The sequence below is a fragment of the Sarcophilus harrisii genome, chromosome 3 (genome assembly GCF_902635505.1).
Source record: "Sarcophilus harrisii chromosome 3, mSarHar1.11, whole genome shotgun sequence".
Taxonomy (NCBI): Eukaryota; Metazoa; Chordata; class Mammalia; order Dasyuromorphia; family Dasyuridae; genus Sarcophilus; species Sarcophilus harrisii.
The window spans coordinates 114,754,466-114,773,113 of record NC_045428.1 but is presented as its reverse complement, the minus strand read 5'-3'; positions in this window follow the sequence as shown (position 1 = coordinate 114,773,113).

The window sequence follows — 18,648 nt, the reverse complement described above, 5'->3', positions numbered from 1 at the left end:
TATTAGTCATGTTGTGAAAGAAATATCAGACAAAAGGGAAAAACCATGAGAAAGAAAAAGTAAACATACCCTCCCCTCCAAAAAGGTGAAAATAATATGTCTCAATCCACACTCAGTCTCCTCAGTTCTCTTTCTGGATATAGACGGCATTCTCCTTCCCAAGTTTATTGGAATTGTTTTAAATCACTGCATTTCTGAGAAGAGCCACGTCCATCACAGCTAATCATCACATAACCTTGTTCTTACTGTATACAATGTTCTTTTGGTTCTGCTCACTTCACTTAGCATCAGTTTATACAACTTTTTCCAGGCTTTTCTGAAATCAGCCTGTTCATCATTTCTTATAGGACAATAATATTCCATTATATTCCTATGTCATAACTTATTCAACCATTTCCCAATTGATGAGCATCCACTCAATTTCCAATATCTGAAGTGGCAAGACTATTAAAAGCAGAATAATATCTTTAAATCTTATCATATAGGGCAAATGTCTGCCTTGAATATTATAATAAGGTTACCCTATCACCAAACATTAGAAAAACAAAGTAAGGTAAAATCTGGAATGTCATGATTTTTTGTGATGAAGGCATTCCATTAAATCTTTATGTAGACATAAGAAAACTGCAACATAAAATTATTAATAGAAGAATATCCAAAAAACAAGCTTAAAATTAAGCATGAGAATGGAGCAAAAAATGGGGAGGGGGAAGAATCACTGACATGAAATCAACATTTTTATGTGTTTGACTTAGTTTTGTATAACAGAAATAGCCCTGACTGATATCGTAGTCCTTGGGTTTAGGGACCACTTCTAACAGTGTGTGTTACATCCTTCAGTGTACTTCCTTCAGTCTCTTCTTCATTTGTAAGATGAGATTGACTAGATACTCTCTGAAGACCCTACAGCTCTATGACTATCCAATCCACAGAAAAGAAGATGTCCTGGATGCTAATAAATTAAAATATAATAATAAAGCATATACATGTTGTACGTGGATGTGGTTATCAGCAAAAAAAAAAAATCTATATAAAGCAACAGTTTCTTTTAAAAATCTACTAAATTTATGAAACAGATAGTTAACCCCCCAGAAATCATCATAGGTTGCTCAACATCCCAGAATAATTTATTAATTCTTATAAGTACAAGAGAAAAGAATATGTTGAGAGAATAGAAAGCTCTAGATGGTGAAAAAAAGATTTTTGAATGTTAACCAGGTCAGAAAAGAAGAGACCAAGAAAGAACAGTACCCAGTTTTTCTGACATTAAAAGGGGTGGGCAGTCTGCTGAAGACTCTTAAGCCACAAAATAAATAGGAGGAAACAAAAAAAAAGAAAAAAGAAGGAAAAAAGGAGGAAATGGAGAAGGGATCTTTTTTCAAAATGTCGCCTAATGATTATTAATTAACCCATCTGTTCTTGCCTGGGTCTCCAAGGGATACCAATAAATCCTCTGGAATTGCTAAAGGGAAAAGTTTCTCTAGATTGCTCTTGCAATGCTTTTGTATAGCTATACTTATGATATCACCAGTGTGGGTCACCTATCCACTAATGCAAATGGAAACCCTTCTTTAGCTTCTAAACCCATATGCTTGTCCTTACCTTTCTACAAATCCTCTAAACAATCTGCTCAATATGATTTTTTTTTTTAAAAAGTACCTCTAGTTCTCTTAATACCATGATAATACAAACATTCTACATTGGCTGTCGATGTGTAATTGTTGTGTCCTTATTGGGCAACCTTTTGTTGTTGTTGTTCATACATGTCCATAAATATCCTGAAGTGGCCCAAATAAACCTGCAGATGCTTTTATGCCTTAATGTCAACATAACCTTAAGTCCATGAGTAAGAGAATTGGGATGATTATTTATCTATACTTTGAACCTAGATCTAATTCTACTTCCTCTGATTTCTTATCCAATACTCAACAAATGGAGTAGTCAAAGGATATGAACAAAGAGTCTTCAAGAGAAAAATTATATAATACCAACATCAATATGATTTACTTTAAATCACTAATAATAAAAGAAATGCAAGAAAAGCTCTAAGGTTTTATTCTATATGCAAAAAACTGGCAAAAAAAATGTTGAAGGAACTAAAGAAATATTGGCATATAAATTGTTGGTGGAGCTATGAATTGATTCAACCACTTTGGAAGACAATTTGTAGTTAGTTGCGAAAAGTCACACAAACTTTTTATTCTATTTGATCTAAAGATACCACTATGGATCTTATATTCCAAGGAGATTAATGATAGAAATAAAAGCCCCATGTATACCAAAATAAGCATTTTTATGGTAACAAAAAAATTGGAAATAAAATAGCTGTCTATGCATTAGAAAATAAAAATAGTGATATATAAAGTAATGAAATGTTAAAGTAAAAAAAATAAGAATTCAGAGGAATATGGAGGATCATATGCATCAATGAAGAATAAAGTAAGCAGAACCAAGAAAATAAAATATACAATGAATGAATAATATAAGTGAAAAGCCACTAAGTGTAATTTAGAGTAACACTACACTGAGTAATTCATTGACTGATCTTGGTTCTAAGGAAAAGAGATCATTTCCCTCCTTTTAGTAAAAAAAGAGAAAGACTGTTGTATACCACATTGGTAGCAATCAGTCCATTGGATTTTGCTTAACTTTTCATTACAATGGCATACTCACATCAGCTTCTGGGATAGGTGGGAAAAGGTGGAAGGGATGGTTATCCAGAAATGACTATGGCATTACAAAAAGGTATCAACAATACTTATTTTGAAAAAATACAGTAAGATGAAGAGGGAAGTAAGATTGAAGTGGAAAAGATTTTTTTTTTAACTACTCAACCCCTTAATGTTTCATTCAAAAACCATTTGAGTTTCTCCTATGTACAAATCATTGTGTTATACACTAAGGGTCAATATTGCAATTAATAACATAGTCTCTACTCTCTGCTCTTGAGTTGTGATATACATCTCTATTCTCAAGGAACTTAAAAAGGAACAGGAAAATAGAGCATGTTTACAAATATCGGAATACAACAATAGTGTGCAATTGTTGTATAAGAAGTACCACAGTTTTATAGATGTTCAGAAGGAGAAGAAATCAGTCATAGCTACCAAAACCACACTCAGAAAAATGATGAAGGAAGTGGAATTTGCTCTGGTCTTAAAGGATGAGTAAAATGTCAATATTGAAAGATGAAAGTGGGGGAATAGAAGATTTTTAACTCTATGATGACAAAAGCATATGCATGAGACAAAAAAATCATGAGACATTTTCAGGGAATAGCAACTAAGTTGGAACTAGATCATGGATGGTCTAGAATTCATTGCTAAAGAATCTTAACTTTTTCAATTGACATGGAAAGCCAATGAAGATTTTTGACCAATGGAATGCTAAATTCAGAGTTCTGAATTAGGAAAACTAACCAGGCAACAATGTAGAGTATGTATTTGAGGATGGAAATAGGGAAATCAGTTGTCTGTTATGATAGACCAGGAGAGAGATAATGAGAGGATGAATTAGGGTAATGGCAATGAGAATAAAAAGGAGATAAATGCCAGAGATTTCAGAGGAAGACTCATTAGAGTTTGGTAACTGGTTTGATACCAAGATTAAAGCAGAGGAAGAAGAAAGAGTCCAAGGTGGCACCCAAATTTTTGATCCTAGGTGATCCTGAATCCCTATTGCATTTACTATTTATAGCATTTATTTTGGTACTGAATGCTGGGGCTTTCAATCCCACCCTCTCCAGTATTAATTGGTATTTACTTTCTCTATATATCTTCTGCATATAATCATATTGCTCTTGTTATATCACCACTTAGAATGAAAGTTCTCTGTAAGGATGTCTTCATTTATTGCACCTGTATCCCTAGTACCTAAAACAGTGCCTGGAATAAGTAGACACTTGTATTTTTGTTGATTGATTGACTGGAAACCTCAGTCAGTCTAGTTTGTGATTAGATAACAATAATTTTAAAAATTAAGTGCCTCCCTAGACAAAGTAATCAAAGGGTGGTACAAAGGAAGAGGACCATATGGGTAGAAAACTAGGTAATGTCAGACTTTTTCTATTTGTGGGATAATTTTGCTGACCAAATATTCCCATTTTACAGACAAAGAAGTTGAAGACTAAGGTTTAATGATCTGCCCATCATCACACAGTGAGTCAATGGTAGATCTAAGACTTGAACTATAGACCTGTTGGTTCCATATCCTGTGCTTCTATGAATCAATCACATTGTTATCTTTTTCTCCAAGGTGCTAGCAGGGAACCAAAAAACCTTAGCACATCCAAGTAGATGGTGATAAGTGCATAAAGGTTTAATTGAAAACTGGCATGAGCTGAGTCAATGATTTATTCCTAAGACTAATGGCTTATTAATTGTGGATCTGGACACAAGTCTAGAAGCTGCATAGTTTATGATGCTGGGTCAATAGTTGACAATTCTGGGCTGCCCTCTTGTTTGGTTATAATGAAACCTTTCCTGGTTGCCTCTAATTGCTCCCACTGGACACCTAATGGCCCATTAAAATTGAAGACGGCCAGGCTACCATGACAGAAGCATCCTTAATTATAAAGCGACTTCATTTAAGGTGGGGTTTTGGTTTTCTATTTCCTTTCTCATTCATGCTCTGCCATCACTAACTTAAAAAAAAACAAAACAAAACCTGTAAGACTGACCATCATTATATATTATAGCTATGGTTCCTTGGTGACACTTGGGACATTGTGTCTCATAACTCAGTCATTGATATGCATTTGATGATTTTGCATTGTAAGAACTGAATAAAATACCATGTCTAAAAACATTGGAATGTCAGCACAATAGATAGGCTTGTGTCGAGAATGTATCAGATGCTCAGCAAATGTGATCACTTCCTTTCAAACTAGGATTCAGTGATTGCCTTTATTCCTCATGCTAAAGCCAAATGTCATTTCTTTTTTCTTGTTAGTCTGCTGTGCAGTCTTGCTCAGGATAGTAAAACTTTCTATGTGCCACAAAAGAATGATGAGACCTGTCATGGTGGCAAAACTCAGAACTCAAATTTTTTGGACAGTCCCAAACTACTTCCATTTCACAGCTAATCAAATGAAGTTTTATTATAAAGTTAATTATTTCTAATGCACCTTTAATCTAAAACCTTTTTTTGGTTTTGCTATTGTTGCCCGGTTTATAACAAGATTTTGACTTAAAGGCCACTCTTACTTTTAATAAAACCATTACTCTATTTCAAAACTATTTGCAGTAAAACAAATAAATGTTTCATCATGTTTTTGTTGTCTAAAATCTTAAATGTCTACTCCACAGTTCCCATTATTCAGACCCTTGGAATAAGTGACTGCAATCAGACCACATAGGAAGAAAATTTAGCTTCTGATTACCAAAGAATCTGGTCCAAAAAGCAGAGGCTGAGTTAATGTTCGCTTTTCAACATTCCCATTCTCCTCATTAGAAATGCATGCTTCCCATTAGACCAAGTTAAAACATTATTGTCATCAGTCATGCCATTATTCTCTCATTGGTTTCTGCTGAAACTTAGGGTCGTACGCCATCAGGTAAGCAGTTAACCTTATACCAATCTCGAGTGTCTCCTGGATGGCTTTATCTGGCAATGACAATTTATCACTGTCAAGCTCTCAGGCCTTTGGCTACCAGCCTATTTTCCCTGCCAGTGTCAAAAGATGCAAAATTGTAATTTATAAAACCCAAGATGACAGAATCCCATTTGCACTCTGCTTTTAGATGCCAGAAGGTAACTTTATTTCAAATACTGTAACTTTCTCCCAGGACTTGTTGCATTCTTTCCAGGGTGGTCTGAAAAGTTGATTCAGAAAATAAATGCCGCAACAGCAACTTGCAGTTCCTAAGGCCAGATATCCAGATGTGTCAATAATCAGTGTGAATTAGAAGCAGATGTGGGTCCTTGTTGAATAATAAATGTAATGAAATTACTTCCTTTTGCCTTCTTGTGCTTTCACACACTTGAATTTATTCCATCCATGGGGGTGGGGGGGAGAGGATTGTTTACTTGGTTTACTGTAAGTTGGAAAACAAAAATGACTTCAATTTTTCACACCAGGGGTGGGTCTGTTTATAATGATTTTATATATATATATATATATATATATATATATATATATATATATCAGTAATGTTAATTTCTTGCCTTGTTTCATACCCAGTGGAGTATATCCAAGCACAGAGTCTCTCTTTCGAGTGCCATGATATGAGCAACTCTTCTGAGATGTCAAAGATTCTTGTTGCCATGTAACGTAGCAATCATTCCTAGACTCAAACTTCATTCTTACTAGGATAACTATTATAATGAGATAAAAGAATCAGAGCCAACATGACAGAGGTAGATGACTCAGTGTTTCTATTTGTTGTCATTGAATACCAAAGATGGAGCTATTCTTTGAAAATCAGGGAGAGTCTTTTTTTTTTCCTCACCACATACTTAAAATTATAATGTCCATTGCCATATGTAAGTGTCCTTCACATACACCTATTAACACATAACCTAATCAAACATTTATTTATTTCTCTGTCAGCAATCACTCTATTAATGTGAGTGATTGCTGACAGAGAAATAAATAAATGTTTGATGCTAAAGAGAGAAAGAAATATGATGCAATATTTACAAATATCTGAAACATATAGGTAATGGCCTGTTGCACTTTTTAAAAAAACACACTATTGAAGTCTGTTGAAAAGATCTTAATATATTGAAAAACATGGCATTTTAACAACTCCTACAATGCCAATTTTCATTGTAGAGTAGCTTCCAATGAGGTGGATTGAACAATACTAGGGCCCTTCATAGACTGCTTTAAAAAAAAAAAAAAGATCATCAATTCCATCTGTGTATAACCCTCTCTGACATCTTATTCTCTTCCCTTACCCATAGCCCCTAAGATATATGTATATATGTAGATATACATATATATGTATGTATGTATATGTGTGTATATATGTATATGTGTATATATATATATATATATATAGAGAGAGAGAGAGAGAGAGAGAGAGAGAGACAATGTAGCTCATTTACCAGAAATGGGGTCCAAGACTAATTTAAGGCTAGTGACTCTCAATTACTGTAGTGATCCAGCCACTGTATGCCCTTATTGATCTAGGAAATTTGACACTCTCTAAATTTACTGAACTATTGTAGTATTTCTTAAAGGGTACCCAAGGTCATCCAACACCTTTAAAAATGGGGGGAGGAGGAGTTTATTAGCCTGTAAACAAGACTGGCTTTGACCAAAAATTTTCTTCAGCACTATCATCCTCCCATTGTGTCCTCTTTTGTTCTCATGTCCCACTTTGACATCTCCCATCACAGTCCCATCAATCACTCTGAGGCTGCCTTCCATGACCCAGGCCATGTCCCATATAGCTTCTTGGTCCCCACTCTTGTCAACCTCCCTTACCAAGCTCCAAAAATATATTGAAATCTATCCCTTAATTCTTCATCTTTCCAAAGTGTTAATTTGCTAATATGAGCAACCAAATTGTGTTGATGTGATAATGGAAGGAAGATGCAGAGTTTGAGATTCAGTCAACAGCATCAGTAGGAAATCAAGCCCCTGAGCAAACGTTTGAGCCACCCAAAGTGCACCTGTATGAATACTAAGGCAATTTGGGGGAAAACTATTAAAGTAACACAGAACACATTTTTAGAGCTTAAATTATGGAAAGAAGAAATCACTGCAAGCAAATGAAAAAAGTTAAATTCAAGACTGGGTCTCGCTTTAGCCATTCCATTCGTGGTTTATCCAACTTCCTATTTGTTCTGTTTATTGTTATCAGGCTAACATTATGTCTGGACAGAGGCACTTATCAACATGTGCAGTTGTCTGGATTAAACCACAGCTGCACAGTGGCTGTTCACACTGACCCCATCTGGAAAGGTTGGCTACTGAACCCACTGTCACTCACAAATCATTTTCTGCTTCTTTTCGGAAATGATCCTTACACGTCTTTTCACATCTTACCATGCAAAGGAGAAGAGTACAAGGGAACTTACTTTCTGTGCTCCTCCCCTTTCACTCAAGTTGTTCACATTTTGTCCTCTTGGCCCTATTAACACTTAAACTATCCTGAGGAATGAGTTCCACATGTTCCTTTTATGTTTCCCTTAGAACTCTGTAACCTGGGACTGTGCCTTTTACAACCTGTAAATGCACCCCCTGCTTCACCTATTAAAAAGCGGATATTCTAGAAAGGAAGTCCAAAGAGGATTAAAAAAAAATTGCCTGAAAAACAAATTTGCTGCTGGAGAAGTAGAAGAATTGCCTCTCCAAGCAATGAATCACTACAGTGGAGGACAGCATCTTACCCAATAGATAGAGTAAGGCAGGTAGCCAAATACTCACCTGCCCACAAGTAGGGAATTATTCCCAAGTCCACAAGTATCATGGACTTGATGTGTCTACCCAGAGCTTTGATTTTTCACGCCTGCATAGTAATGTTCACAAATGGACTCCTCCCTGATGCATATCAGGCCATTACTACACTCTAGGCCCTGACTTTATACAGCACTGATTACCTGTTCTGCTTTCACCAATCATTTCCCTGAGAGTTGTGAGGAAATTGGGCAAAAAATTTGCTCAAAGGAGCTAACAGTTCATAGCCCTCAAAATTCCAGTTTATCACTCACTGTCTCTACTCTGAAAACTTTCCTCACTGACTTGATTGGCAGTCCTATTTTTATAGTGCCTTGTATTTTCTTTATTCTGAATATATGTGTGATGGTCTAGGTAGGAGTTCTGAGGCAGAGAAATGGAATGATTATTGAGACAGTGAGACATTGAAGCTGTAATTAGACAGGTAGCATAGTAGATAAGGTGCTGATCTAGATCAGAGGTTCAAAACAATAATAATGATTAGTATTTACATGGGGCTTTAAGATTTGTGAAAAAATTTTATGTTTTCTCATATGATCTTTTTAACCCCAGGAGGTAGGGGCTATTATTATTTTCATGTTGCAAATGAGGAAACTGAGAAAGACAGCAACTTGATTTGAGCTCAGATCTTCCTAACTCTGGTACTCTCTCTACCATGCCTCCTAGCTAGCTGCCTCATAGATCCTGAATACATAGATCCTGAATAAGAATTTAGGAGGCAATCTAGCCCAAAACTTTTATTTTACAGTTGCAGGACCTGCCTGTTTTCAAATCCTGCTTCTGTGCAAGTTATTTAGTGGTATTGAGTCATAATCTCTAAAGACTCCTGCCTATTATTCAGTTTCCTTCTTTATAAAATGGGCATTGTAGTGCACAAAATACCTACTTCATGGAGTTAATATGAGCTGATATGTTAAATAATATATTAATGAGTTAATATATTAAAAACTTTTCGCAATCCTTAAAGTTCCATATGAATACCAGTCAGCATTATTTAAATAAAGTTTGTTCTCTGTCATCACAAATCAATTAATGGTTGTACATATAAATATTGTACATATCATTAATACAAACTAACCCCATGAGGATGTAGTTGTAAAAAGATTAAAGGCAGCTTTAAATCCTAGAGTCTATTTTCCACAATATGCCAAAATGTGCTATAGCAACTTGGAGTGATCAATGGCAATAGAGCATTCCCAGGATGAAGCTGATGCAGGATTTGTTAAGATCAGACATGAAATTGTTTTCCATAACAATAAAAAAATATATGCCCTTAACCTAATGCTAATAAGTATGACTATGCCATTAGCTCAAAATAAGCAGGAACTATTTCCACCCATTCCCCATCATTCAGGTCATCCATCCTCAGTTTGAAGACTTTTAATGGAGTAAACCCATTTTAGAATGGGTTTGGAATGGGAACTTTTGGAAGCAGCTCATTCCACTTATGGATAGTGCTAATGAATAGGAAGGGTTATTTTTTCGTTTTTGTTTTTCTTTTCTTAGTATCAAACCTAAATTGTACTAGTCCCCTTTCTGCTTGACAGATACTTGAATACTCAAAGATAGGTATCAAAATAATTTAAGTTTAATACTCTACTTCCTAATACCCTCCCCCAATGTCATTTCAATTAGGTGAGACTTTTTATGATCCCATTTGGGTTTTCTTGCCAAAGATGCTGGAGTGGTTTGCCATTTCCTTCTCAAATTCATTTAACAGATGAGGAAACTGAAACAAATAGGGTTAAGTGACTTGTCCAGGGTCACACAGTTAAAAAGTGTCTGAGGCCAGATTTGGACTCAGGAAGTTGAGTCTTCCTGACCTATGGGTAGCACTCTATCTGCCTCTAGGATAATTCCAAATATCTACTAACTTCCTTGCCTCCCAACACACAATTTCTCTTTTTTTCTCTTTCTCTAAGGGCCACAGGGCCACACTAAGGGATGATTTCAGTCCCTTCTGCCTTAGATTGAGAATTAGATCACGAGTGGTAAGTCTATTCAGGAGTCCCTATAGACATTTGGCATCAGTTTCAAGTTGGAAATTCCAAACTCAGGGAGTTAAGAGTATCCATTGGATTCCCAGGAGCTCCCAGTTTCCCAGAAATTTCACATACAGTTATCTTTTCCACATAGTGGAGGGTTAAGGTCACAATCTGGAAAACCAACATAAAAGATTTTGGCCTTCCCTTTGTACCAGAAAAGTCTGAATTTTTCTTTTTTCTTTTATGGGGTATTTACAGTACTTTATTATAAAATTTGGGTTGATATTATACAATGTTATACATATATTTTATTCATTTTTTTCTCTCTGCCTACTTGACCTTCAGGTGCCTGTGATTTTTGCAAAACTCCCCAAAATTCCCATTTAATCTCTTATGCTGATCTGCAATATTTCAAAACTGTGATGGGGAAAATTGTGATGTGGAACGGATAACTGTATGTTGTTCTTACCAAGCTGAACCATGACTTGTGGTCAACCATCAAAGATGAACTTCCACAAGTCACCAGGTAACTTGATGGGTTCTGGCTGAACAAGAGATGCTGATGAAAACACAGTCTTAAAGGCCTGGACTACCCTTTTGTTTCACTCATGTGGATAACAAAAATGACACTGAAAACAGGTAAAAGATTTAAGGAATGGGGGTTGGTGGTGATGGTGGTTTAAGGTTTTACCATCTCTGGCCCACTCATGTAAACAAAGTCTTAGAAGTGTGATATCATGACAAGTTTAGATAGCACTTTAAAGTTTACAATTATACTATGGTGAAGGTAGAGCACATCTTATTAAAACCATTTAATAGGTGATACAACTGTGGCTCAGTGATTGTGATTTGCCCACAAGTTCTTTATGTACTATCTCCTCCATTTAGAATGTGAGCCCTTTTGAGACCTGGAACCTGTCTTACATTTCTATTTGCATCTCTAACACATAAGAGAGTGTTCAGCAAATAGAAAGGGTTCATAAATGTCTTTTCATTTCCTTCATTCATGGTCAAACAACTACTAAGTGTTAGATTTAGGGAAATGAAATCGAGATCTATTGACTCAAGTCTAGCATTTGGCCATATTGAATAGGGTATGTCTCTAACATGCAGCCATACTTCTTTACCACAGATATTTTATCTATATTTAATTTTTTCTCAATAATATTTATTTTCCAAATACATGTAAAGATAGTTCCTAATATTCATTTTTGTAAGACTGTGTTCTCCCTCTCTCTCTTACCTTCCCCCCCAAAGATAGCTAGAAATCTGATATAGGTTAAATATGTACAATCGTTTTAAACATATTTCCATATATGTCATGTTGTGCAAGAAAAAGCAGACTAAAGAGGGAAAAACATGAGAAACAAACAAGCAAAGATGAAAATATTATGCTTCAATCCATATTGATAGAGATGGCATTTTCCATAGCATGTCTATTGGAATTGCCTTTTTTCACTGCATTGTTGAGAAGAACCAAGTACATCACATTTGATCATTACATAGTGTTGTGGTTACTTATTTTTACCTATATTTTAAAGGCACCAGTGAACCCAATCTTCTCAACTTATGGGCATATTAGCTCATATATTTATTCAATTCAGTTTTCTCCTTTCTATTCAGAAACAGTAATAACATAATCCCTTCAAATTTTGATGACCAAGCTTGGTCCCAAAGAATAAATGAGAAAATGTACCTCCCCCTTTTCTTAGCAAGTTGAAGACTATTTGTATGAAAAACTGCTTATATTATCAAGCTCAGTTGGTACATTGGTTAACTTTACTGAATTGCTTCTTTTTCTTTATTATTTTATATTGCAGGAGCAGGAGAAGGGAAGGAATAAGAAATTATATATACAGGGTATATGTCTTAACATGTCTTAACTTTAATAACTTAAATCTAGGCTAAGATTTTAGTAGAAATGCAGAAAATAGAGCAAAACTTAATATGAACTCATGCAGAGTGAAATAGGTGGTGCTGGAATATACATAATATACACAGTACCTATAATAATGCACATGAAAAGCAACACTAAAAGGAGGCCATTCTCTGATTATTTATGATAATCAATCCTGGTCCCCGAAAAGAGGTGAGGAAACTTGCCACTAAGTGCTCCCTTTTACTATTGTCTTCTCTTTGCTCTCTTTCTTGACCATAAGCTATTTGGATTCCTAATTCTTCTGTCAAGTCAAGAGTTTTTAATTTGGCCCTGGAGGTGATAGGGAGCCATTCAAATTATTGAATAGGATGGTCAGAATTGCACTTTAGAAAGATTAATTTGATAGTTAAAAGGAAGGTGGATTGAGGTAGGGAGAGCTTGAGGCAGGAAGACTAATCAGCAGTTTAATGCAATAGTCTGAATATGAGGTAATACTATGAAGGCAAAATCAAAAAGTTTTGGCAATATGAGATTAAAAAGAATGAGGAGTCAAGGATGATTCCACTTAGTTGTGAACCTGGTCAGCTGGGAAGATGATGGTATCCTAGACAATATCAGGGAAATTAAGAATGGGGAGAATATTTGATGAGAAAAATGAGTGGAATATAAGATGTCTTCAAAATGCCCAATGCAGTTGATTATATAAGGAGAGATATATTTAGGGGAAAAAATCATCAACATAGAGGTAATAATTGAATCTATGGAAGCTGATGAAATTACTAAGAGAAATGCACATAGGGAAAAGAGGATCCAAATGAGAGACACCCATGGTTGGCAGGCACAATTTGAATGCAGATTCTGAAAAAAAGGAGAGAAGTGACAGATAGGAGGAGAACGGAGAGAGAGAGAAGTAGCATGAAAACCTAGAGAAAAAAGAGGATTAAGGAAGAGAGAGTGATTAACAAATTACAGAGAGGTGAAGAAGGATAAGAACTAAGAAAAGGACATTATATCTTGTGATTAAGAGGTCATTAGTAACTCTGAGGAGAGCAGTTTTATATTGGGATGAGGTCAGAAGCCAAAATGCCACAAGTTAAGAAAAGAATGAGAATAAAAAGAATGGAAGAACCAATTGTAGAAAGCATTCTCAAGGGAGAAAAGAGATGTACAATGATAACTAATGGGCATGGATAAATCAGATGAAGGTTTTTCGAGAATGAGAGAGACACATGAGTATTTGTAAGCAGTAGGGAAAGAGCCAGTAGACAAGAAAAGGCAATCTGTTGGAGGAGACAGAAGAAAGTGGGATCACTTGTGCAGACAGAGATTTGCCTTGACAGGGGAGAAAGACCACTTCTTCAAGTGAGACAGGAGTAAAGAAGAAGATAATGGCATAAAAGACATGAGGCTTGACATTTTTGTCCCGCTAATGTCTCCTAATACCTACCTGGCTTTACCATCCAGCTATCTTTCCTCTCCATTCCCCATGCCCTCTGGGAACTGACATGTTGGATGGGGGATGTACTATAAGGAATCCAGAGTTTTGCAATTTATCCTATTACTATATCATTGGGACTTCAGTGTCTTTCCAACCACCTGAAAGCTGAATTTTCATTTATGTGTTTTCTCCCCTAATTAAGCCACTAGACAGTAGGGACTGCCTAGCTTTTGTTGTTTTGCCCCCGATGTTTACAGTAAGAAGATATTAAAGCCTTTCTCATAAATTCATCCATTTACCTGTTCACAGTAGAAAAGCGGACTAGAGGTATGTTGACCTGATTGTCAAATGTTTCTGTACTTTTAACTGCTTACCTGCTTTTCCTTCTCAATAGAGAGAGGTACCTATGGTTATAAAAGTGAAAAAGATGTATGTTAGGAAATGACCACAATGCAACAATCAAAGGAATCCATAAAACTTTAGAAAGAAAAAGAGAAGGGCAAAATAAAGCCACAGAATAACAAAGCATCACCCTTCTGCCCCAAACCTCACTACAAATGTCACAGCGATGAGTTTTCTATTCTGTGAGATAACATGCTTATTTAGACTTATCTAAATAAAGTCCAATTAAATTTCGATCACCACATATAAAGATCAGTTCTTCTCTTCAGATATACCCTTGGCTTCCCTTTCCTAGGAAGGACAATCACTTTGGTAAACAAGCTTCCTCCATAAGCACTCCAGGCAAGGGCATCTTCTTTCTCAAATATTGACACCGATTCTGTATCCAGGGATGTGACAAATGGCTATTGTTTTCATTCTGATCATAAGACAACAATCCTTACCACCATCACCACCACCACCCCTCCACTATTTTAGAAGGCAAATATTGTCAAAAAAAGCGGTTAAGTATAAAAACTGCACATGTGGTAATAATAAACAGGAGACAAAAATGATTTTATGCTTTATGGACAAATCCCAGAGCGGCACTGTATTCCCTGAATCCAATTGCTTCTTAAATGACTGGTACTTGATGGGAAATGCAAACTGCATATTAAGCACTTTCATAGACTTTCAGTACAATCCCCAAAACCTCCCCTAGTTAAGTGTCATTTTAATAGCATAACAAAAGCATTGTCCCAGCCAAGTCCATTTGTTCCTAGGTATTTTCCTTTGTCCCGGAGAAGAAGCACAAATTGCCATAAATACTCAACATATCGTTTTCTCAAGAGTTCCCAGGATATACATACAGTTATTTACGTACTTCTATAAAGTATACAAGAGGTGATCTTGGAGGTCATTCTTTGGGACCCAACAACCATGCAAAAGGAAGTACTCATATGTTCAAAGTTCAAGGAGGACATGTGTAGATGACAGTAGATAACCAGAGAAAATAGTTTGGGGTATTGGAGTAGAAAAAGCAGAAATCATGCCTGGCATCCAAAACAATTCCAAGTAAAGAAATGGCAGAAGACCCTTCCTGGCACTGATTTGTGGAAGATGGGATTAACATTTCCCATGGATTGGATTATCTCAAATGTTTTAGTGATGGCTTCTCATTATGGCTATACATTACATTTTTTCTCAGTTATACACTAGAAAGATATAACATTGAAGCCTCTTTATAATGACATTCTTCAGTTTCTTCCATACCATGGAAATTCATTTTAGATTAAAAAAAAAACTCTCCTGGCACTTTAGACAATAAATTCTGCAATGGGATCTAAGATCTCATTTTCTGCTGAATTCCAAACTACAGTAGCTTGTATTAAGTGAGGCTCAAATACATTATGGAATTTCTATGAGGTTCAAGGGAAGGCAGGGGTTGAGGAAGGGATTATTTTTGTTGTAGATGATGTTGAATCACATTTTTATAGTAACCAAGTTATTCTCTGACAAGACAATCATTGCCTTTGGAAGTCAAAATAAATCTTTTAGAACTCTACAGTTGGAATTAGTCATTGAATCTATCAAAGATGCTTATTCAACTTATTCCCAAAGTATAGTTTAGTCACTGGGTACATCTGGGACATGTAATTTTTTTAACAATCCCCAATATACAAAAAAATAGTCATAGCAGCACTTTTGTGGTAACCAAGAAATTAAATAGATTTCATTAATTAGGAATAGCTGGACAAAGTACTGTACAATAATATAATATGATATTATTGTGCCATAAGAAATTATGAAAACGAAGAATTCAAAGAAATTTGTAAGTGACACTGAGCAAATAAAAAGGACCAAGAGATTAATCTATGTACTGTCCAAAATAATATAAAGAAAATAACAAAAAATGTAAGAGTATTCCACAATGAAGTGACTAGTCTTGATTCCACAAAGACTGATGGTGAAGTATGGCATTCTTTTCTTAACACAAAAACAGTAAGCAGATTGAAGTGACAAAACAAGGACCATCTTGTCAGCACAGGTCAGCATAATGATTTGTTTTGTCAAATGAAAAAAGAAGGATTCTTTATGAAAAAGGAAGATTCTTCTATTGGAAGAGCTATAAAATGGTCCAACCATTCTGGAAAGCAATTTTGAATTATGTTTTTTAAAAGTGACCCAAAATGAACAGAAGGAATGAGAGAATTTGGAGTTGAAAATATATTTTTTAATTATTTGAAGTGATTATAATGCCCATAAACTTTGCTGTAGATATATTACTGTTAAATGTATATATTAAGGAGATTAAAGATAGAAAGATTTTATGAATATTGACTGAGGAATAATGAAACCTGTTATATACGACCATAATAGAGTATTACTATGGTTTAAAAAATGACAGTTAGGAAGAATTCAGAAATATGTGAGGAGATTTATATAAATTGATAGAATAAAAAAATAGAAATGAGAGAACAGAATATATGATTATAATGGTGTAAATGAAAAAGAAACAATAAAATTACATATAACTAATAGTTATAAAGAAATAAAGCTAAGAAAATGCACTTCCATAATTTCATTGCTGAGGTAAAGAATTATAGGCATGAAAAATTGCATTTACCATCAGATATGGTCAAGTTACTTATTGTTTTTGCTAACCTGCTTTTCTTCTTTGTTTTTTAGTCTTTGTTGCAAGGGAAAACTTGCTTGGTAGGTGAATGAGGAGGGGCATATTTGGAAACTAATGTGATATAAAACCAAAATTCTTTAAAAAAAATGTTCACAAAATTAAGTTAAGTGGGAGGGGAGATGATTGGAAATGACAGTAATGTGAAAGAGAAATAAGCATCAGTAAAATATTTGTTTTTAAAAATCAGAATGAATTCTCTCCACTGAAATTGGATATTGGGAATATAGAGAGAGAGCTTACCCACCATGATTCATAATTTATGCTATGATTAATGTTCTATTTTGTATGACAGGAAAATTGAGCCTTTCCTGAACAAATTAACAACAAATTTAATGTTAAAGTCTATAATTAAATTAAATCATGCCTGTGTCTCAAACTAATCAATTCTCTCTCCAAATAATAAACAATAAAGACTTGAAGCTTTTCTAAAAAAAAGATGCGTAGTTAATATTTACTGCATAAACTGGTGAACATTCATTATAACATTTTCGAGATTAGACAGGAAAGATTTGTTTTCACATATATAAAAATCAGGTGACTCAGAGGAAGCCGCTATATTTTACATTGGTATGCAAGCCTAAAATTAGTCAAAGTTACCAGTAAATAGTAATTATGTCTGTTTAAATTCTGGGCCATTAGGGAAAAAATTAAGAAAATTCCCACTATCTTTTGTTGATTAAAAAAAAAAGGACGTCAAGTAACTAAGGGGTCTACCTCTAATATTTTCCTTTGTAATTCATGGTGTTCATGAACAGTATTGGCACAGTAGTCTCTTTAGGTTGTACCCCCAACTTATACTCGAATTCTTGGCTTTGGTCCTCAGTGGGTGACTAACTACTGACGCTACTTTCTCCAGATTCTAGGGATAGATAAATGTGAGATAATGTGCTTTTAGTATTGTTGCTTCTGAGCCTATTCAGATGTGCTTTCCAATAATAAGTAATCAAAGAGATTTAACTAGATTCTTTTTTAAAAGGTATTTATTGAGATTGTGTGAGATGATATATCTTCTACAAATAAATACACAGATACCATATTAAAAATAGGTTTAAATTTAGCACACAGCATTTGGAAGGCAAATATGTGGAGATGTTTAGCAAAGGGGTAACTCACAATTCTCACACTGAAAGTCATTTTTTCCACTTTTTATTGTCTTCATGAAATTCCTTTTCAGCATAGTTCTCTCTTAGGATCCAAGACTAGTGGCTTTCTAGAGTCCCGATAAGTAAGTGTTGCACTTCTTGAAACTTTCTTTCCTCAAGTGACTATGATTCCATATCTGTTTTCCTCAATGTTTCTCTCTACTCTTGATACCAGGTGCTTCTGTTGCTTTAGTTTGCATCCATTCTAAAGGGGTCAGCTAACTGGCTCAGTGAATAGAGTGGTTGGTAGACCACTAAGTTCAAATACAGACTCAGATACTCACTAGCTATGTGACCATGGACTCTCTCTTTGCCTCAATCTACTGGAGAAGGAAATGGCAAACCATGCCAGTATCTTTGCCAAGAAAATCTCATAGGATCAGAAAGAGTCAAACACAATTGAACCATTCCAGTAGGCACTATAGTTTCCAGGAACTATAGTTTCCACAACCATTTCACTTCCATTATCAAGGGGATTTCTGATGGAACACCTAACAAGATCACCTAGACACTTGCATCTTGGAAGACTTTTGTCCAAATTGGGAAAAAAAAAAAAAAAAAAAACACAAAGAAAAAAATGGGAGTCACAAAATCAAAGTTGAACCACAGGCTCAAAACTGAGTTCCCACATAGCCAGGTAAGAGACAGGGAAATCGCCCCACCCAGCTCTTAGGAAGGCAATCAAAATAGTCCTAACTTATTCAAAGCCACAAGAGAAAGA